This window comes from Silene latifolia, chromosome 1 (assembly GCF_048544455.1).
Source record: "Silene latifolia isolate original U9 population chromosome 1, ASM4854445v1, whole genome shotgun sequence".
Classification (NCBI taxonomy): Eukaryota; Viridiplantae; Streptophyta; class Magnoliopsida; order Caryophyllales; family Caryophyllaceae; genus Silene; species Silene latifolia.
In genome coordinates, this window is record NC_133526.1 from 150,981,784 (window position 1) to 151,005,396 (window position 23,613).

At 39.7% G+C, this 23,613-nt stretch overlaps 2 non-coding genes across 2 annotated transcripts; both read left to right on the forward strand.

The window, feature by feature from the left end:
• The first annotated feature begins 735 nt into the window (after nt 1-735).
• LOC141619061 (small nucleolar RNA R71) lies at nt 736-842 on the forward strand. Its single transcript, XR_012531579.1, has one exon. It is a non-coding gene; the product is annotated as a small nucleolar RNA R71 (small nucleolar RNA).
• A 9,315-nt stretch (nt 843-10,157) lies between these two features.
• On the forward strand, nt 10,158-10,264 carry LOC141618817 (small nucleolar RNA R71). Its single transcript, XR_012531506.1, has one exon. It is a non-coding gene; the product is annotated as a small nucleolar RNA R71 (small nucleolar RNA).
• The last annotated feature ends 13,349 nt before the right edge of the window (nt 10,265-23,613 follow it).

The window sequence follows — 23,613 nt, forward strand, 5'->3', positions numbered from 1 at the left end:
TTGTTGATGGTGGTTTCCTTTGCTTGGCTATCTTTTTGCATTTGAGTGAAAAATTCTTGTTGATTCTTTTGCATTTGGAGGACCGCTTTTTGGACATCGAAACCTTGGTCATTTTGGTGATTGTATGGATTTTGATTTTGGTAACCTTGGTTTTGATTGTAAAAGGGTCTTTGATTTTGGTTTCTCATGGGTGGTGGAGTGTATGTTGTTTGAGGGTTTTGAACATTTTGGCTTTTGTATGAGAGATTTGGATGGAATTTGGTGTTTTCATTGTAAAAGTTGGAATAAGGGGTACCACTCTTGTATGCTTGGAAAGCATTCACTTGTTCATTTGTTCCCCTACATTCACCTTGGTCATGTCCCAAAGTTCCACAATTCTCACATATCCCACTTGGGATTGATGAGGATGCCGTCATGGCATTAACATGATGCTTTGATGATTGTGAGTTTTCCTCAAGTCTAGCCATAGCTTGTTCAAACTTCAAGTTGATTGTGTCAATGTGAGCACTAAGTTGAGCACCCAATTGAGTAACGGAGTCCACTTCATGCTTTCCTCCTCTAGTAGCCTTGCGAGGTCTACTATATTGTGAGTTATGGACCGCCATTTCCTCAATCTTGTTCCATGTTTGATTGTCATCAACTTCGGTGAACATTCCATTTGATCCCATATTGAGAATGTTCCTAGAATCTTCATATAAACCATTCCAAAATTGTTGTACCAAAAACCATTCGCTAAGTCCATGGTGAGGACATGAGCGACAAATTCCCTTAAACCGCTCCCAAGCTTCATACAAAGACTCTTCATCCCTTTGCTTAAAACCCATAATTTGAGCTCTTAGCATGTTAGTCTTTTCCGGTGGGTAGAATTTTTTGTAGAAAGCTAGAGCCAACTTCTTCCAAGAATCTATTCCGAGGGTGGCCTTATCAAGGCCCTTCAACCATTGCTTCGTGGTGACGATTAAAGAAAAAGGAAATAAGACCCATCTAATTTGGTCTTGAGTCACGCCCGTTTGAGAGATTGCATCACAATAGTCGCAAAAGGTTTCCATATGAGAATGAGGGTCCTCACTTGGCATCCCCCCAAATTGGCTCCTCTCAACTAATTGGATGAAGGCGGACTTGGCAATAAAATTTCCGGTTAGATGTTGCGGTGTAGGAATACCATTTGGTAGATTCTCCTCGGTGGGTACGGAGTGTGACGAGAATTTAGGCATTGTAGGTGGATTTTGTGGGGTATTGTGTAATGGGTTCTCTTCCCCTTCTATTGCGAAAGGATTGACAAACTCACTAGTGGGTTGAACAACTTCACTAATACCTCTTAAATTCCTCCTAACAAGTCTCCTATTGTTCGTCAAGGTTCTTTCGATTTCACGGTCAAAAGGTAACCAATCACCTTGTAACCTTCCAGACATGCAAAATATCAAACAACTCGAAAACAATTAGAACAAACCTTGAGGAGTTTTACTTCCCCAAGGCGAAGAAAGACACAACTAATAACAATAAAAAGAAATCTAAATCAAGTAAACACCGTCCCCGGCAACGGCGCCATTTTTGATGCGAGTCCGTTTCGTGTTCACAAATTAAGATGTGGTCGTTGGGTCACGGTCGAATCAAAACACAATTTATAGCTTCACAAACAACTCTACAATTAGTAAAGAGGCAAGTAAAGGTCGGATCCCAAGGGACGGTTATTGAAATGAGATTTCTATTGCAACTAGTGGTGTCTAAGGGGTGTCACAAATTGGGTTGATGTAGAAGGTCACTAAACTAAAATAGCAATGAAAATAAACAAGCAAGATGAATTAAAGGGGTGTAAACAATTGATTAAAGGCACTAGGGTGTCATGGGATCATAGGGGAATCATGGGATATGATCATACAAACATGTTCTCAAATTATAAGCAAGCAATTATTGTTGTGATGGATTGAGTTGGGTTATATCTTACAATCCTAGGAAAGTTTGGGTCCCGGAGCCGAATCGATTAGATTGTACAACACCTACAAGTCGACTTAATCTTCCCTACTCAACAACATGCATGGTCTAATGAGACTCGAGTTGGGTTATGTCTTACAAGTCTCATTGAAAAGATAGAAGATGATAGTAAATGCAAGGATTCATAGGCTTAGCATTTCATCAAATATAACATGTGCATGAGTTGAGATCAAAACAAGCAAGCAAATAAAACATGAAAGCATATTAAATTAAGCATGAATCATTCCCCATGTTGGTTTCCCCTAATCACCCATTAACCCTAGCTAAGAGACTACTCACTCATTATCATGTTGATCATGCTAGCAAGGTTGTCAATCATACCAACAATATGAAACATGATGAATAAATGAAAGTAATTAACAATAATTAAAAAGCGATTAAGAGATTATACCTACTAATGATTCCAATAATAAAGCAAAGATAAAAGAAGTACTTGAATGCTTGATTGAGAGGTTGTCAATCTCCCAACAATAACCCAAATAATCTTCAATAACCCAAAATAAAGGATGAACAAAAGAGAGATTAAAGAACTAAAACTTGGATTAAAACTTGATTAATACTTGATTACAATATTAAAGAGAGATTTGATTGATATTAACTACACTAATTATTGATAAGAAGAACATGCTCCTCTAATTAGACTAATGGGGTATTTATAGTGGAAATTAGGGAGGATGCATTAGGGTTAACGAAGGGCTAAACTAGTAATTACACTTTTTAGATTGAGCAAGGAGGAGCCGGTATTTTTCGAGAGAAGGACTTCTTTCTTTGTAGCTTGGAGAAGAGAATTCGTGCTGGAGCCGAATCCGGGCGGAATAAGGTCGGGACGGGCGGAATCTGGCGTTGGAATCCGAGCGGATTCAAGGGAATCCGGTCGGATTGTGGAGGTGGAATCCGAGCGGATTAGAGCAAAGCCGCTCGGATTGTGCGGCAATGGGGACGGACGGATTGGTGACAATCCGCTCGGATTGTCACTCAGCAACATATCTTCTTCTTTTCTTCCCTTTTCTTCATAAATTCCTTGGGGATTTCCTTGGGGACTCAAGGATCCTTTCTCAACATTGCTCTTCTACTATAATATGTACAAAGGCCTTCTAATCTTGTCTCTCCTTGATGCTCGGTCATTGAATTCGATCAATTTAGTCTCGTTTTGCCATGAAAATGCAAGATTCTTATTCCTTCCCTACCAAGGGATCAAAATCTCAATGAATATGCAAAACAAAGAACTAAAGATAAGAAATGACCCAAATATGCACTAAAAAGCATGGGAACAAGGCTAATTCGGGGGCTAAATATGCGCTAATTATGGTCACATCAAATATCCCCAAACCGAACCTTTGCTCGTCCCGAGTAAAGAGGTGACAAAGACTAGGACCAATACTAACCTATCCTAATAATATAGCCGATATGAGACAATTAGCGGGTCTCACTCCGCCCCTTCAACTCATAACAAGACAACCATGAGGTAGGATGCCTTCTTGCAAGGCAAGGTGGGTCTTGCCAAAATGGCGACACATCCCAACATTAAGCACACAAAAACACATAACGGATGCATCTACAAAAAGAATAGCCACTTCCTCATCAAGTGGCGGAGGCACTAAAGAGGAACAAATTTAAGAGCATGTAATCCTTCACAAATACTAGTTCAACAAATTACTATGTCTAAGAGGATGGCACTAAATCACCTCCAAATGGTGTTAAACTAGACTACTTTCCTCCTCAATTTCCAAATGCTTTCGGCAAGAGCGATCGGATAGTGGTGGAATGATGATCAATATGATGCTAGTAGCATATGACATGACAAGTCTCGAATTCTCTACAAAAGTAAAGGTCATGGATCATCCCAAACTCGACCAAGTGGCTTGGCAAAAGGCTTTTTGGGAATGAAATGCTCAAATCTTTATTCACAACGGGTGGATATGACTAGTATTCAAAATTGACCTCATTTCACTTTCACATTTCAAAAATTTAAGATGGGGTTTGTCCCTTCCGGGCTAGTGTCCTTTGCTTTCGCCAATCGCTTATTAGGCAACCGGTTAACCTCTAGACAATAGCTTTTCGGGGTGATAGTCACTCTGTCTCTGGGCGGACGAATTCACAACCGTATGGGGGCTCAATTCAATGGATCCCGCACCAAAGCACATCGAAGTGGTACGCCTCCATCAAAACAACTTAAATTTCTCAATTTTCAACAATTCATAACATTTGAGGTTTCCTTGGCATTACATTACTTCCACATGACAAAATTTCTTTGAAATGAGCACTTCAAGCTTATTGATAGAAAATATTTTTGGGTTGCCTTACCACAAGGTCAAACAAGGTCACCTAGACAAGTTAACCAAGTCCACATCGCATCACGGGGTTGGATAGGTGACTCACATGCAAACCCTTGACTAGACTTTGGGTCATGGGTCAAAAGACACTAGTATGACACTATCTAGGGTGTTTTACAACCATTCTAATAGGCGAAGTCTTAAGTTGAACAAGTATTTGTAATGGCTCAGTTGCTCTTGTCAAAATTCCTAAATAGGCATTTTTCAAAACATTTCTAACATGCAACTACATGCCATGATGCAACTAATATAAACATCCTAATGCAAGTGATTCTATCAACTAATATGTCAGATAAACTAAATGCAAGTCCTAAGTTCACATTGTTATACCGCATCAATCAAAATAAAGCCACATAGTCATCAACATAAAGAGGAAAAAGGAGATTGGAAAGATCATACCATGCGGTCTTCAATATCCTCATGTCTCGGATGTGGCGTAGTCAATCAATGTGAACAAGGATAGAACAAACACAATATATACAAGACAATATATACAAGACTACAAAAATAAATAAACATGTTTTTGGGTTTTCAATTTTCAAATTTTTATGATTTTTGAGATTTTTCAATTTTTTGGATTTTTGAATAAGAGTTAAATGTTAGAATTCCCATCCCCACACTAATATGGGCATTGTCCTCAATGACCAAAATGATGGAAATTATGCAAAGATGATGTATGATTTCTATACTAAATGCAATCTATACTAAGCTACACTACATGATGCATGGTTTTTGTTATGACGGAGAGGATAATTTAGATTACCTCCCGTTGTGTATGCATTAACTTCCCCAAACCGAGTGAGACACTATTGCTAATGTCCAAGGATGGGTGTAGTTCATGCACACACTATGCTATGCATGAAACTAATTTGTCATTTTGGATTTTGAAAATGGGAACAATAAAATGAGAACACCTCAATGGTACCGAGGCGTGAGTCCTCTAATGGTGCTAGGACTACTCCAACAATGATCAAAATTATATTTAAAACAAAGAGAGAAATAGACAAACCATGAGAGGGTAGGAGTCTCCAAGGCTTGCTAATCTTCCATCATGTTATCACCATCACTTTCCTCATTAGAAGTGGCCACATTGCCACTTCCCTTGTCATTTGCTTCTTCACTTTCTTCCTCATCTTCCTCATCATCATCTTCACCATCCTTTTCTCCTTCACTTGCTTCTTCATCAATGTTGTCATCAACTTCTTCATCATTACCAACAACCTCATTGTCACCCAAAACGACCCTAGATGCACCCGAAAATAGGACTTCTCTATCCGCCCAACTAGGCAAAGGACAAGATGGATCAAGTAGTCCTTGCCTAGCTAAGTGTAGGAGGGGTGGATATTGAGCCAAGTAAGCATTTTTCCGATCTTCAAAGGCTTGCTTGTGCATTGCTTGCATGAGAAGAGTCACATAGTCTTTTGTAGCTTCAACTCCTTCCGGCTTGAACTCTTCATACTCAAATGGGTAAGGTGGTATGACAATGGAAGAGGAGGGCATTTCAAGATCACCCTTTTGTTGTTGAATAATATACTCGGCCTCTTTAGAAAGGGGAAGTAGATAATTGGTCCGGTGGACGCTTAGACGACAAATCTTCAAAGTCAAGGTGAACGATCAAGCTTCACTAGTGAGCCATCCATACTTAGTGTCAAGGGGGTTATGGGCAACCCACTTAAACTTGTGTATCATAGTATGCATATCAACAAGATGGCCACCCTCCTTTGCTTTGTACTTGTTATCCTTATTGAAGTTAGGATCAAAGTGCTTAGCTAGGATAGTGACTAGGCCGCCATTGACAATAACGGTTGTACCCTTCTTCCCACAATCAATGTTGAGCCATCTATCTACCAAGAGCCTCAAAGAATTGTAAGGCTTGGTGTGTACTCTTCCAATGTTCAAAGCCGATTCAAGGAGAATAAAATCAAGTTTGGTGAAATGATTGGTATCTTTCCTTGCAATTATGGTGTTACCCACGACCTTGTGCCATACTCTTATGCCCGGATGGTGGACCAAAAGAGCACGACTCGCATGAAAATCCTCAAATTTCTTCCCGGAGATTGCCTCCCTAAGAGGTTCGGGGTCATACTTTCCATAATTCTTAAAATAACGCGGTTCATCACTAAGACCCAAAATTTCACTCAATTCCCTAAAGGTAATGCGTCTACTAACATTAGCTAGACGAAACTCGAGATTCTCCCTATTCTCAACTTTGGTGACTTTCAAGGAACTCAAAAATTCCAAGGTAAGGGAGGGGTATGTCAATTCCTTTGTTTCAAACAATTTCTTCAACCCCATGGCATTGAAAAAGGCTCTAGTTTGCTCAAGAACACCCAATTTTTCTAAGGTATCTTCACATATAAATTTGGTGGATTGTAATGACTTCATAGCAAACTTGACAAAGGTATTTCTATGGGTATCGGAAATAAAAGTTACCTCCGGATAATGCAAAAGTTGATCAATTTCCGGAGTAGAAGGTGTTGTAGCTCCCATAGAAGGTTGTTGTTGTTGTTGCACTTCCAAGTTTGGTGTTGTACCACCATAGCCAATGCTTTCTTTATTTGAAGAGCCTTTTGCCTTTGTGAGAGTGCCTTAGCCTTTGGTGCCTTTGTTGCCTTTGTTGCTCCCTTAGTCCTTGCCATTGATGAACTAACCAAGAAAAGAATGAAAAATCTTCAATTTGTAGTATACCCAAATCGATTTGAAGGTGAAAGGCTTTACCTTTATGAAATCAAAAATCGACTCAAAGGTTGAAGATTTTGTGCTTGGTTTTGATTTTTATTGAGGAAGGAGTGATTGATTTGTTGTTGGAAGGATGATTTGATTTGTTTTTGGTGAATGTTGTTTAGGGTTTTTGTTTTTGTGATGGAGAGGATGAGGGTTTTGATGTTGTGGGTAGTGTTTATGAATGAATGAATGAAGGTGGGAGGGGTTTTAAAGAGACCGAAATTTTCAAATCTGCAGGGGCAATCCGTGCGGATTCTGCCCAATCCGTGCGGATTCTGCTCTTTCTGGGCTTTAGAAAACTCGCCTAAAGACGGGCGAATTCTGATGAAGACGCTCGGATTTGCTTGACACGGGACGGGCGGATTTGCCTGAAGACGGACGGATTTCAGTCCAGAAAATTTTGCTTGTTTTCCTCAGCTGCAAAGACGGACGTCTTTCTTTCAAGACGGGCGCATTCTTCAAGACGGGCGGATTTCTGCTCAGGACGCCCGGATTCGATCCAATCAAGAAATTTTCAAAATTCAGCTCGATTCAGGACGGGCGTCTTTTACATAATACGCTCGGATTATCAAGACGGGCGGATTCGATGGAATCCGCTCGACATCAAGACGGGCGGATTCAGTGGAATACGCTCGGATTCTTCCCCTGTGTACACGGATTCAGTTCCATCCCTGCAAAATGCATTTCCCTTACCATTCTTCCATTCTTTCTTCAAGTCTTGTGTTCTTCATTGTGGGGGCACTACTAGGCATGGATAGCCTAGGCAATTGTCATCCCCACACTAAGCTAAAAGCACTACACATCAATTGAAATTGTTAGTCCCTCCCCCACTTCTCTCAAACATGACAATTATTTTGATCAAGGTAAATAAAAATCCAAAGATGACAAAAAATGCAATACAAGAATTGAAATGTAAGTTAGGGAGTTAGAAATATTTACAAGTGGTGCTTTAGGGAGGACTCCACCAAACTTTCATTCTTGATGAGATGTCAAGGGGGCATGTCTAAGGTGTTGTTGATGTTGCTCAACACCTTGAAGAAGTAATCAAAGGCTTGTTCATTATCATGGTAGAGGTCTTCAATAGACCTTGGCCTTTGTTTTTGGTCTTGATCGATGGCATTACCAATGTAGGGATTAAAAATCCCTTCAAATTCGTCGTCCCAAAGACCACAAACTTCATTAAGTTGATCATTGAAAATCTATTGCTTAGATGGAGACAACTCTCCCAATTTCTTCTCTTGGCCAATGAGGCCATCCTCTTCTTCCTTGATTGATTTTGATGAGCTTTGCAAGCTCTCTTTGTCACAATTCACTTGCTCTTTGAATGGAGCATCTTCAATTTTCTTCTTCCATTGGAGTTCCGATTTCTTCCTTTCATCCTTTCGGCTATAATGATCAATCATGAAACATGGTTCATGCAAACGAGGAGCTCTCATAGTCTTGTCAAGATTAAAAGTTATGCTTTCATCTCCCACTTCTAGAGTGAGCTCACCATGTTTCACATCAATCACCGCACCCGCGGTGTGTAGGAAAGGTCTTCCTAGGATGATTGGAATGTTGGAATCTTCCTCCATATCAACAATGACAAAGTCCACCGGGATGAAAAACTTCCCAATTCGCACGGGGAAATCTTCCCATATCCCTAACGGTGTCTTCGTCGATCTATCGGCCATTTGGAGTGTGATGTTGGTGCATTTAAGCTCTCCCATCCCCAACCTTTTACTTACCGAGTACGGCATGACACTCACACTAGCCCCTAGATCACATAAGGCTTTGTTGATCGTCGTGTCGCCAATGGTACACGGTATTGAGAAGCTTCCCGGATCCTTTAACTTTGGAGGTGAACTCCCTTGAAGTATTGCACTACTCACCTTAGTGAAGGCGATAGTCTCAAGTTTCCGGATCGACTTCTTCTTTGTGAGGATATCTTTCATGTATTTCGCATAGGCCGGCACGTGATTGATTAATTCCGTGAAAGGAATTGAGACTTCCAAATTATTCACAATTTCCATGAACTTTCCAAGTTGATCATCAAATTTGGGCTTGGCTTGACGACTTGGAAAAGGGAGTCTAATCACAATGGGCTCCTTCTCCTTGGCCTTGTCTTCATTTTTCTTTGAACTTTCTTCTTTTGATGATTCTCCATCTTTGGAGTTTTGCACAATTTCTTCCTTTTCACTAGTTTCCACAACTTCATCCTCAACTTGCTTCTTCGGTGCTTCATACCTTGTACCACTTCTCAAGTGAATGGCACTAACCGTTTCATATCTAGGGGGATTACTTCGAGGTGGTAATTGCCCCTTTTGTCTTTGTGAGCTTGAAGACGCTAGTTGAGTCAATTGTGTTTCCAACATCTTGGTGTGAGCTAGAATGTTGTTGATAGTGGTTTCCTTTGCTTGGCTATCTTTTTGCATTTGAGTGAAAAATTCTTGTTGATTCTTTTGCATTTGGAGGACCGCTTTTTGGACATCGAAACCTTGGTCATTTTGGTGATTGTATGGATTTTGATTTTGGTAACCTTGGTTTTGATTGTAAAAGGGTCTTTGATTTTTGTTTCTCATGGGTGGTGGAGTGTATGTTGTTTTAGGGTTTTGAACATTTTGGCTTTTGTATGAGAGATTTGGATGGAATTTGGTGTTTTCATTGTAAAAGTTGGAATAAGGGGTACCACTCTTGTATGCTTGGAAAGCATTCACTTGTTCATTTGTTCCCCTACATTCACCTTGGTCATGTCCCAAAGTTCCACAATTCTCACATATCCCACTTGGGATTGATGAGGATGCCGTCATGGCATTAGCATGATGCTTTGATGATTGTGAGTTTTCCTCAAGTCTAGCCATAGCTTGTTCAAACTTCAAGTTGATTGTGTCAATGTGAGCACTAAGTTGAGCACCCAATTGAGTAACGGAGTCCACTTCATGCTTTCCTCCTCTAGTAGCCTTGCGAGGTCTACTATATTGTGAGTTATGGACCGCCATTTCCTCAATCTTGTTCCATGTTTGATTGTCATCAACTTCGGTGAACATTCCATTTGATCCCATATTGAGAATGTTCCTAAAATCTTCATATAAACCATTCCAAAATTGTTGTACCAAAAACCATTCGCTAAGTCCATGGTGAGGACATGAGCGACAAATTACCTTAAACCGCTCCCAAGCTTCATACAAAGACTCTTCATCCCTTTGCTTAAAACCCGTAATTTGAGCTCTTAGCATGTTAGTCTTTTCCGGTGGGTAGAATTTTTTGTAGAAAGCTAGAGCCAACTTCTTCCAAGAATCTATTCCGAGGGTGGCCTTATCAAGGCCCTTCAACCATTGCTTCGCGGTGCCGATTAAAGAAAAAGGAAATAAGACCCATCTAATTTGGTCTTGAGTCACGCCCGTTTGAGAGATTGCATCACAATAGTCGCAAAAGGTTTCCATATGAGAATGAGGGTCCTCACTAGGCATCCCCCCAAGTTGGCTCCTCTCAACTAATTGGATGAAGGCGGACTTGGCAATAAAATTTCCGGTTAGATGTTGCGGTGTAGGAATACCATTTGGTAGATTCTCCTCGGTGGGTACGGAGTGTGACGAGAATTTAGGCATTGTAGGTGGATTTTGTGGGGTATTGTGTAATGGGTTCTCTTCCCCTTCTATTGCGAAAGGATTGACAAACTCACTAGTGGGTTGAACAACTTCACTAATACCTCTTAAATTCTTCCTAACAAGTCTCCTATTGTTCGTCAAGGTTCTTTCGATTTCACGGTCAAAAGGTAAAAAATCACCTTGTAACCTTCTAGACATGCAAAATATCAAACAACTCGAAAACAATTAGAACAAACCTTGAGGAGTTTTACTTCCCCAAGGCGAAGAAAGACACAACTAATAACAATAAAAAGAAATCTAAATCAAGTAAACACCGTCCCCGGCAACGGCGCCATTTTTGATGCGAGTCCGTTTCGTGTTCACAAATTAAGATGTGGTCGTTGGGTCACGGTCGAATCAAAACACAATTTATAGCTTCACAAACAACTCTACAATTAGTAAAGAGGCAAGTAAAGGTCGGATCCCAAGGGACGGTTATTAAAATGAGATTTCTATTGCAACTAGTGGTGTCTAAGGGGTGTCACAAATTGGGTTGATGTAGAAGGTCACTAAACTAAAATAGCAATGAAAATAAACAAGCAAGATGAATTAAAGGGGTGTAAACAATTGATTAAAGGCACTAGGGTGTCATGGGATCATAGGGGAATCATGGAATATGATCATACAAACATGTTCTCAAATTATAAGCAAGCAATTATTGTTGTGATGGATTGAGTTGGGTTATATCTTACAATCCAAGGAAAGTTTGGGTCCCGGAGCCGAATCGATTAGATTGTACAACACCTACAAGTCGACTTAATCTTCCCTACTCAACAACATGCATGGTCTAATGAGACTCGAGTTGGGTTATGTCTTACAAGTCTCATTGAAAAGATAGAAGATGATAGTAAATGCAAGGATTCATAGGCTTAGCATTTCATCAAATATAACATGTGCATGAGTTGAGATCAAAACAAGCAAGCAAATAAAACATGAAAGCATATTAAATTAAGCATGAATCATTCCCCATGTTGGTTTCCCCTAATCACCCATTAACCCTAGCTAAGAGACTACTCACTCATTATCATGTTGATCATGCTAGCAAGATTGTCAATCATACCAACAATATGAAACATGATGAATAAATGAAAGTAATTAACAATAATTAAAAAGGGATTAAAAGATTATACCTACTAATGATTCCAATAATAAAGCAAAGATAAAAGAAGTACTTGAATGCTTGATTGAGAGGTTGTCAATCTCCCAACAATAACCCAAATAATCTTCAATTACCCAAAATAAAGGATGAACAAAAGAGAGATTAAAGAACTAAAACTTGGATTAAAACTTGATTAATACTTAATTACAATATTAAAGAGAGATTTGATTGATATTAAGTACACTAATTATTGATAAGAAGAACATGCTCCTCTAATTAGACTAATGGGGTATTTATAGTGGAAATTAGGGAGGATGCATTAGGGTTACCTAAGGGCTAAACTAGTAATTAAACTTTTTAGATTGAGCAAGGAGGAGCCGGTATTTTTCGAGAGAAGGGCTTCTTTCTTTGTAGCTTGGAGAAGAGAATTCGTGCTGGAGCCGAATCCAGGCGGAATAAGGTCGGGACGGGCGGAATCTGGCGTTGGAATCCGAGCGGATTCAAGGGAATCCGGTCGGATTGTGGAGGTGGAATCCGAGCGGATTAGAGCAAAGCCGCTCGGATTGTGCAGCTGTGGGACGGACGGATTGGTGACAATCCGCTCGGATTGTCACTCAGCAACATATCTTCTTCTTTTCTTCCCTTTTCTTCATAAATTCCTTGGGGACTCAAGGATCCTTTCTCAACATTGCTCTTCTACTATAATATGTACAAAGGCCTTCTAATCTTGTCTCTCCTTGATGCTCGGTCATTGAATTCGATCCATTTAGTCTCGTTTTGCCATGAAAATGCAAGATTCTTACTCCTTTCCTACCAAGGGATCAAAATCTCAAAGAATATGCAAAACAAAGAACTAAAGATAAGAAATGACCCAAATATGCACTAAAAAGCATGGGAACAAGGCTAATTCGGGGGCTAAATATGCGCTAATTATGGTCACATCAAGTATCCCCAAACCGAACCTTTGCTCGTCCCGAGTAAAGAGGTGACAAAGACTAGGACCAATACTAACCTATCCTAATAATATAGCCGATATGAGACAATTAGCGGGTCTCACTCCGCCCCTTCAACTCACAACAAGACAACCATGAGGTAGGATGCCTTCTTGCAAGGCAAGGTGGGTCTTGCCAAAATGGCGACACATCCAAACATTAAGCACACAAAAACACATAACGGATGCATCTACAAAAAGAATAGCCACTTGCTCATCAAGTGGCGGAGGCACTAAAGAGGAACAAATTTAAGAGCATGTAATCCTTCACAAATACTAGTTCAACAAATTACTAAGTCTAAGAGGATGGCACTAAATCACCTCCAAATGGTGTTAAACTAGACTACTTTCGTCCTCAATTTCCAAATACTTTCGTCAAGAGCGATCGGATGGTGGTGGAATGATGATCCCTATGATGCTAGTAGCATATGACATGACAAGTCTCGAATTCTCTACAAAAGTAAAGGTCATGGATCGTCCCAAACTCGACCAAGTGGCTTGGAAAAAGGCTTTTTGGGAATGAAATGCTCAAATCTTTATTCACAACGGGTGGATATGACTAGTATTCAAAATTGACCTCATTTCACTTTCACATTTCAAAAATTTAAGATGGGATTTGTCCCTTCCGGGCTAGTGTCCTTTGCTTTCGCCAATCGCTTATTAGGCAACCGGTTAACCTCTAGACAATAGCTTTTCGGGGTGATAGTCACTCTGTCTCTAGGCGGCCGAATTCACAACCGTATGGGGGCCCAATTCAATGGATCCCGCACCAAAGCACATCGAAGTGGTACGCCTCCATCAAAACAACTTAAATTTCTCAACTTTCAACAATTCATAACATTTGAGGTTTCCTTGGCATTACATTACTTCCACATGACAAAATTTCTTTGAAATGAGCACTTCAAGCTTATTGATAGAAAATATTTTTGGGTTGCCTTACCACAAGGTCAAACAAGGTCACCTAGACAAGTTAACCAAGTCCACATCGCATCACGGGGTTGGATAGGTGACTCACATGCAAACCCTTGACTAGGATTTGGGTCATGGGTCAAAAGACACTAGTATGACACTATCTAGGGTGTTTTACAACCATTCTAGTAGGCGAAGTCTTAAGTTGAACAAGTATTTGTAATGGCTTAGTTGCTCTTGTCAAAATTCCTAAATAGGCATTTTTCAAAACATTTCTAACATGCAACTACATGCCATGATGCAACTAATATAAACATCCTAATACAAGTGATTCTATCAACTAATATGTCATATAAACTAAATGCAAGTCCTAAGTTCACATTGTTATACCGCATCAATCAAAATAAAGCCACATAGTCATCAACATAAAGAGGAAAAAGGAGATTGGAAAGATCATACCATGCGGTCTTCAATATCCTCATGTCTCGGATGTGGCGCAGTCAATCAATGTGAACAAGGATAGAACAAACACAATATATACAAGACAATATATACAAGACTACAAAAAGAAATAAACATGTTTTTGGGTTTTCAATTTTCAAATTTTTATGATTTTTGAGATTTTTCAATTTTTTGGATTTTTGAATAAGAGTTAAATGTTAGAACTAAAGATAAGAAATGACCCAAATATGCACTAAAAAGCATGGGAACAAAGCTAATTCGGGGGCTAAATATGCGCTAATTATGGTCACATCACTTGTCCCTCCAACGCACCAGATAAGCTCCACGTATCAACACCTGCTAAAACTGACTTCTCACCATAAAAGATCATTGTAGACACATAACAAGAAAAAAACACAAACAAAACCACAGAAGGTCAGTAACTGAAGATCAACATACAAAACATAGTTCAACAAGCACAAACCTCCAACTCCAATAATCCATCAATCACCCGACTAATCCGAAGGTATAGTCCTACCGGAATATCCATCGCAACAGATATTCAACACCGTCAGTGGGGACCGCAGCCGTACTACCTAAGCCCCGCTCAAAATCATATAGCGAATAACCCATGTCCAGTAATGTGCACATCCCCCTTGTGACAGGTGTTGGGGCTGGTGTCCTCTACAAGTAGTGCAATAACATTTAAATCTCTAAAAGGATCAAAGGGTATACTTTTGTATTATAATCAGTTGGTCCACGTTTATCAATAACGGTTGGCTTGCTAGATAAGTTTGACGTTATTGTCATACAGATGGCGGTGATCAACTGGTCCCTAAAAGTCACACCTATATGATACGTTTAAGAGATGTGACGGTATGAAAATACAGTCATGTTGATGCCAGAAAATTGACTAAGCAGTTAGTCCGAGTTATTTGACTAATAATTAGTCAAAATGCGATGTTGAGATAATTATTTAATACGGATTAAATAATAATGGCTAAGGCGAATTAAGCAGTTAATTCGTAAATTAAATATAAACGATTATATTTAATTAATGTATATTGAATATAATTATACAATATTGTCATTGTCGGACAAGTATTAATATATCGACTGAGTCATGTTACTAGTTGATATTTTTAATAACCGATAACCGAAGACGATTTATAATAAAATCGCGTCATATACATTTAGCGAGTTTCGAGTCGGACCACGAGTTAAATGAGGAGAAATTGGAAAGCCCACTCCCTCCCCATTGCTAGCCCACGGCCGAACCAAAAGAGAACAAAAGGAGAGTTTTCTCTCCTTTTGACCTAAGCAATTCGTTTGCAAAAATATTAGGGTTTTGAGAACACTTTTCTCTCAATAACCTAGATCTCACATCTACCAAAACTCACGCAAAATTCTCTCGATATTGCAAGGCAATTAGAGAATACATTCTAGCACAAGGGCATAGTCTCAGACGGTCTTGGGTGCAACAATTAGGAGGAAATCTACGTTGATTTCTATTCATTTTGCCGAATTGCACTAGGACCCGAGGTTGATTCTTTACCTTTATCGTTTCTATTGTATTTTCGTTTATGACCATAAATCACATGTCAATTTTGCGTTATAGTCCTAAAATTTAAGGGTTTTATACGGATATTACCCTACAAGTGGTATCAGAGCGAGGCCACGTAAAATTTTCTTTGTGATTTTCATAAAACGATTTGAATCGATATTTTTAGCCTTGAAAACCGTGACCTGTTCTTCACGGCTGCTTTCTGTTTTTTTTGTGCTTTGAAAACCGTGACTGCTGTACAACGCTCTTTAATTTTTTTTTTCGTCTTTGTTGTAAACAGTCAGCCGGACTGTTCAGGTCTGATCGATCGATCGAGGACTGTTAGTGTCTCGATCGATTGGTCTTGTTTTCGATTTGATTTTGCATATTGTTATTATCATTGATCTTTTTAGCAATATGTTATGGTTTTGACAATTGTAGATTTAATTTTATACGGATAATGTCTAAATTACAATTGTTTTTTTTGTCAAATCGATTTTTTTGGGGTTTGTTGCTCTCGGTTTGAGCATCTATAAAATAAAATAAAAAAATTCCCCTTGCCGTGCTGAAAAGAAAAAAAAAAAAAAAAATTTGTGTTTTTATTTTCTTTTTCGGCCATAATGTGCATAATACGGATTTTGTGCATTTGCTTGATAGTGGAACGGTTCACTCACGTACCATTTAGTTACTTTAAAGCGATTTTAAAGTAACGGATTGTAATGAATTAAAATTAAGTTGATTAAAGCGGTTTTATCACATAATTTTAATTATCTTTGGTGGTTTGGATAAATTTAACATAATTACGGAATTATGTCACGAATAAATTTTTTTTAGTTGATGCATTTTTATTTATCGTTATTTTGAATGCCTTGTATGTTTAAATTACGTATTTAATTTTACAAACAGTTGTAACTTAGTGTGACCTTAGTAGAACGTGTTACCGTAATGATGGAACACGGTCTTGGTTGTATTTTGAGATCTCGTATCTCCATTTTGATTTTTCCCTCGTAATTACAGTTATTATTTAGAATGTAAATAGGTTTATTTTTGTAAATTTTAATTGTAATTTTGAGAAGACCAAAGATGGAGATCGGATGCTCACTCCCGCTACATGGACAAAGATGGAACATCAAGACAAGCTTCTCGGGTCCAACGGTGGATTCCAAAGTTGTATTATGTTCTTTTTACTAGGATAGGCCACACTAGGACTTTTTATTTACGTTTTGCATTCTTTTATTTATTTTATCGTAACGATAGATTGCATCATATTCCGCCTAAAAACCAAACCACCTAATATTTGCATGAAAACTGACTCATATAGAGGTCACGCGTTAGTTTTCTATGACATTCTTATGTCACACGATCTTTTTTTTAAGCCATCGCCTAAGTTAATTCATTCACGTAATGCTAGTTATTCGTTCACTTAAAATGAATTAAAACTAAGTTGATGGGATCTTCCTCGTATAACCAAAAATTGAGAATAGTCTTTATAGGTCAAACTCCAATGAATCCCTTCTTCGTCGGTAGGCATAATATGACCCCTTCTACGTCGGGTAAGTTGGAACCGATTGACCTATTTTATCTCAACACTATGGTCACTCGTACGATCCTGTGATTATGGTGGACTATAGATAGGATTTACGGAAATCTATCGACCAAGAGTTTTTACGGAAGAACTAGCTAAACAGTTGGCTTATCAATTTACAGAAATTGAGTCTTGGGATCACTTGTATTATTCTTGAGGGAGATCAATTATGCAAGTGCAATGAGTCTACACGATTAAAATGAATTTTAATAGACCTAAATCACCTCGATGAGTTGCTTATTTCGTTTTTGTTTTCCTTTCTTTTTCAGTGTAGATCACGAACTTTTAAACTGCTAATAACAATATGGTCAAGTCCTACTAACGACCCAATGCCAAGTGCCACATTGGACCGTGAGTCCCGGCTTCGGATCTTCATGAATCGGATGAATCGCTACTCGATCAAGAATGATGGATCAAACTTCGCGGACCGGGAGGCGGCATTACGGAATGCCGCCGCCGACGACGGAAGCTCAAATATCTAATAGAGCCCATCCCGCCAAACCCAGGTCCCACGGCTAGAGCTAACGAGATCGCCAAGTTTAACGATTTCTGTATGGAAGCGGGTGCGGTGAAGAACGTACTCATTTTTGCAATGGAACCCAATTTGCAGAAACGCTTCATAGCCCAAGGTGCAAACAAGATTTTCACCACGCTCACTAAGGAATTCTCGAAAGCACCGAGAATCGTGACCTATGAGCATACCACTCGCTTCTTTGATGCGAGACTCCGAGAAGGGCCAACTGGTTAGCCCACACATTCTCAAAGATGATTGAGAATGTCGAGAGACCGGAGGCGCTTGATTGTAAAATCAGCGAGAACATTGTGATTGACCGCATGCTTCATTCACTCCACGATGGTTTTGCGCTCTTTAGAGCCAATTACTATATGAATGATTTGAAGAAAAGTCCCCATGAATCGCACTCCCTTCTCGTACGGACCAGAAGGACATGAAGTTCAGTGGGAGCATGAAACAAGATGTTCTCGTTGTGACAAACAAGGGCAAGGGTAAGGGCAAAGCTCAAGCGACCCTAGCAAGAGGCAAACCGAAGTTCAAGAAGTCGGGGTCGGGTAAGAGTGGGCCTTGTGAGGCAAGTAACTCATCAGGCACGACAAAGAGCAAAACCGATAACATGGAATGCCATCATTGCCACAAGACTGGGCATTGGAGGCGTACATGTCCTGTTTACCATGAGGACATAAAAGCAGGTCGCGTTAAACCTGTTGGTATGTCTTCATCCTTTTGTACTTTTATTCATATGATTGAGATTAACCACGCAAGTTACGGAACTTGGGTACTAGATACTGGTTGTGGTTCTCATCTGTGTAATCATGTGCAGGGGCTCCGGAACATCGAACCCCTCGTAAAGGGTGAGGTGGACCTGCGTATCGGGAATGGAGCACGATTGGCTGCCGTCTCGAGGGAAACATACGTGATCCAGCTTCCTAGCGGATTTGAGTTATTTTTATATAACTGCTATTATGTACCCAGTCTTTCTAAAACATTATTTCAGTTTCTGCACTTGACAATCTTGGTTTTTCATTTGTAATAGAGAATAATAATTGCATTTTCTCATTACACGATATGATTTTTGACAAGGCAGTCTCCATGAATGGAATTTATGTTATAGATCAGACCACCGAAATATTATACGTAATGAATAAAAAGTTAAAGGTTGGTGACAAAGATCAAACGTATCTATGGCACTGCCGTATGGGACACATTAATGAGAAACGCGTAAAACAGCTCATAAAGAATGGAGCTATCTGGGCCTTTGATTTTCAATCATTTGGCACGTGTGAATCATGTCTCATCGGTAAGATGACTCGAATTTCCTTCAAAGGTGTTGGAATGCGCGCTGCTGACCTATTAGGACTCATACATACGGATGTGTGTGGGCCTATGTCAATCACCGCACGAGAAGGCTATAGGTATTTCATCACTTTCACGGACGATTTAAGTAGAGATGGCTATGTCTACTTAATGAAGCACAAAAGTGAATCCTTTGAGAAATTCAAGGAATACCAGAATCGGGTACAGAACCTACTGGGAAGAAAGATTAAAACACTGCGCTCAGACCGTGGTGGCGAGTATCTTTCTCACGAGTTTGATCAACACCTTAAGGACTGTGGGATTGCCCTACAGTTAACTCCACCTGGAACACCTCAGTTGAATGGTGTGTCCGAACGGAGAAATCGAACACTACTTGATATGGTTCGATCCATGATGAGTCACACCGTGTTGCCTGACTCATTATGGGGTTATGCTCTTCTCTTCATCACCGCTCTAATACTTAACCGAAGTCCGTCTAAAGCTGTTGACAAGACTCCATATGAACTATGGAAGGGAACGGTCCCTGACTTGTCCTTTATACGGGTTTGGGGCTGCGAGGCTTATGTCAAGTGGAGACACGAGGATAAGCTCAGCCCGCGATCGGTCAAGACATACTTTATAGGTTATCCTAAACGAACACTTGGTCATTACTTCTATTCGCCAACCGAACAACGTGTATTTGTTGCGGCTAGTGCGACATTCTTAGAGAAGGACTTTCTCGAGAATGCAAAGAGTGATAGAACCTTCGACCTGTCGGAGATTCCAGAACCAAATACCGAGCAACCATTGGAGGAACCAGTTCCTTCAATCCCGGCTGCGGTTAATATTCCTGGGGAACCTAGGAGGTCGGGTAGAGTCTCTATTCCTCCGGACAGATACATTGGTATGGTCGAGGAACATGACATAGATGACATTCTACTCCTGATTGGGAATGACATACCTCTCTTAACTTCGGTAAAAGTATGGTTGAAGAACCATTTCCAGATGAAAGATCTGGGTGAGGCACAAAGAATTTTGGGCATCCGTATCTATAGAGATAGATCACGTCGGATGTTATCTCTCGGTCAGAGTCTTACATAGACAAGATCCTAGAGAGATTCAAAGATGACTAACTCCAAAAGGGGTTTCTTCCTATGGCTCCGGGGGTGCATTTGAGCAAGTCTCGTGCACCGAGAGACACCGGAAGAGAAAGAGCGCATGACACGGATTCCTTATGCCTCGGCTATAGGATCAATCATGTATGCCATGATATGCACACGTCCCGACGTGGCATATGCATTGAGTATGACAAGTCGATTCCAACAAAGATCCAGGTGTATCACATTGGATGGCTCAAAAGAACATTCTTAAGTACCTACGGAGGACTAAAGATTGGGCATTGACTTATGGATCGAGATGACTCGAAATCTCGATGCGGATTCGTTTTTACTCTTAATGGCGCCGCAATCACCGGAAGAGTTCCAAACAAAGTGTTACAAAGATATTCTACGACGAGTCCGAGTACTATGTCGCGTCTAGACATGTACAACGGAAAGCTCATCTAATCCGAGATTACGTGGAGCAAAAGGAAGTAGTGATAGAAAACATTGCTACACATGATAATATAGCAGATTCTCTCACTAAACCATTACGACAAGATAAGCATGAAGGGCATGTTAATTCCATGGGAATTAAACGTGTTCCTGAGTTGTAGTACTCTTTTATGGATTAGATTCATTTTCTTGTGTACTCTATACGACATCATCGTTTTGATATTTATATATTTTGTTTTTCATGTGGAATTGTACGACAATTTTGAACACCACAAAGTGAACTGAACAAACATTGTAATTTTAGTCCTTAATTGCCCACGTGAGCTGATAACTCAAGGTAATTATTTTGTGACGTTGGTTGATGGTGGGTTCAACGAGCCATAAGTCATACGTTTGACTGACCAATCACAGAGGCGGGTTATACGGATATCTCATAGGACACAATTATGACATCGACGTGGAGTCCTAAATGTCTTATAACATTCGGTGCCAGGTCGTGGATAGGACCTCCATGGTGATCCTAAGAGTCGATTCTTTTGACTATCGACTGTCTCTTGAGACTAAGGCAGATTTTGGGTGACTTTGGTTTCTTTCTCACGGTCATCCGTAACAGGGGGCCAAGTAGATTTTTTCTGGGTCATTTCATGTTGTGCTTAGTTCGGAAGGAGTCGAGTTGAAGGAAATATTCAGCCTTTATCAGGTACTCGATATTTCTCAGGGCCACAAGGGGCGAATCAAGGGCGTGAAGCCATTCCCGACGATGACTCCACTCAGCTATGGACGCACCCGCTTACAAACACAATGATACTATTACACAATTACACAATCAGAGATACCATGCACCACACATGACAACCAATCGTCAGTACTAAGTAGGAAAACCTACCTTTAGCAATCAGCAGCCAACAACGCATACATCCATAAGAAGGCAAGACAACCTCCATCAACACCTATCACAACCAGTAGGAAAAACCCCTATAACTAACAACCATAACTACAACGAAACTTAGGTATGATGATGATGACTTACCTATGCTCGACATTCCGGCGACAAGACCGCGACCCGACTCAAATCTCCGTCCCCATGGTATTTCCAAGTGTAAGGGATCTCAAGAAGTTAAAAAATGGTGAGGGAGAAGGTGTATCGTCGATTAGGTTTTGGGAGAAAATAAAATGAAAACTGATTTGGGTTTACGACTTTACGATTTATAACTTAACGCTAAACTCGCCATACTCGATCGAATATGGAACCTACTCGATCGAGTATGGAACCTACTCAATCGAGTGGCCTCTACTCAATCAAGTAGCCTACGCTAGATCGAGTTGTCCACTCCTAAAGGTAACCAAATTCCAAGTCCATTTGTATAAAAGGTTCCAAGGGGTCTAACATGTGTCTAAGGTCAGTCTACAGGTAGTCAACGGGTCTCTTACAGGGCGGGTATTACAGTCTTCCTCCCTTAAAAAGGAACTTCGTCCCCGAAGTTCAACTCATCACCTCCTGCAAACCAAAAGTGTATCCTAAGCCAAGATAACTAACAACAACCCAACCCGACAAGAACCACTATAACCATACCCAAACATACCACTCAACCTCCCATGTCGACTTATCATCATCATCCTCTCTTGCGAACATAACTATCAAAACACAACTCCATCATGAGTCATCATCCAAATGCTGACAATCGAAAATATACATAGATACAACCAATTACTTCCATTTTACTAAGAAGATTCAACACCAAACAAGTTCAACACAATTAAATTGCTCAACATAAGCAGATTCAGCACCATACAACACCAAACAATTTCAACGCAATTAAATTGCTCAACATAATTCATATCTCCATAATAATGCAACAACTAAAATTACTCCACAATTGATTAAATCATTTAAACAGCATTTTGATTAATTAAAAGAAATAACAATTAGATTACTGATAAATTACTTAAAGGATGATGTTTTTGGTATTTTTTCACGCGCGACATTACTCTTCCCCTCTTAAAAGGAACTGCGTCCCCGAATTTCACCCTTAAGATGAGTTATATTACGATAAAACGAAAACCATCACCTATCCTTGACATTACAAGAAATGCATTCAAGTGGGCATATAAGATGAAAATAAACAACACAAAAATGAATATGTCATGCCCAGCAATATCACTTGATATATAGAAATTAAAAGTAATCCGTCTATGTAACATCATGATATCATTGCATTCAACATAGCGCCAACATAATCAATCCCAAAATGATTACCAATATATTATATAAACTTATCAACCTCATAGAATGACAATTAAAGAAGATTAGTAACCGCATAGCATTAATATTACTGCATACTTCCTAGATACAAACCATACACAAGTATAAAACACAAGGTAATAATCAACGATCATGATAACGACATATAACATCAACAAATATTCTCCCATGACCCCAAGTAAAACGGGAAAAATGGTCTCTAAGTACATGCAGGGGCACTTGATCAAGTTGTAATACTACGGTTTTCTATGTCTATGGGTACTCTATCGAGTAAGAATGTTTTTACGCAAAATAGTAGGTGACATGATGGGTAGTCGATCGAGTACGTGTGACACTCGATCGAGTAAGAGGCACTCGATCGAGTAAGTCACTTACTCGATCGAGTAAGTCACTTACTCGATCGAGTAAGTGTGTCTTACGGGTTATTTTAGCCGGATTTTGTTAGCAACGCGTGATTAATATAAAAAATTTCCGTCATTCTCTTTAATCACTTTTTCACCTTTCTAAAACCTTTCAAAAGAAAAAAAGTTACGTAGTTCTCTCTCGTCGCGTTGTTAGCAAATCTCAAGGGCTAGGATCGTCGGATTGTCTTGTTCTTTACACTGTTGTGATCATCGTCTCAAGGGTAAGCTTCTTGTATAATTTTTATAACGTTTCGTTGAGTTTGGTTAAAACCCTAATTGGTAGTTTTAGGGGTTTTGGGTGTATTGTGTGGTTTTGGTGGTAATTATATGTATATGTGTT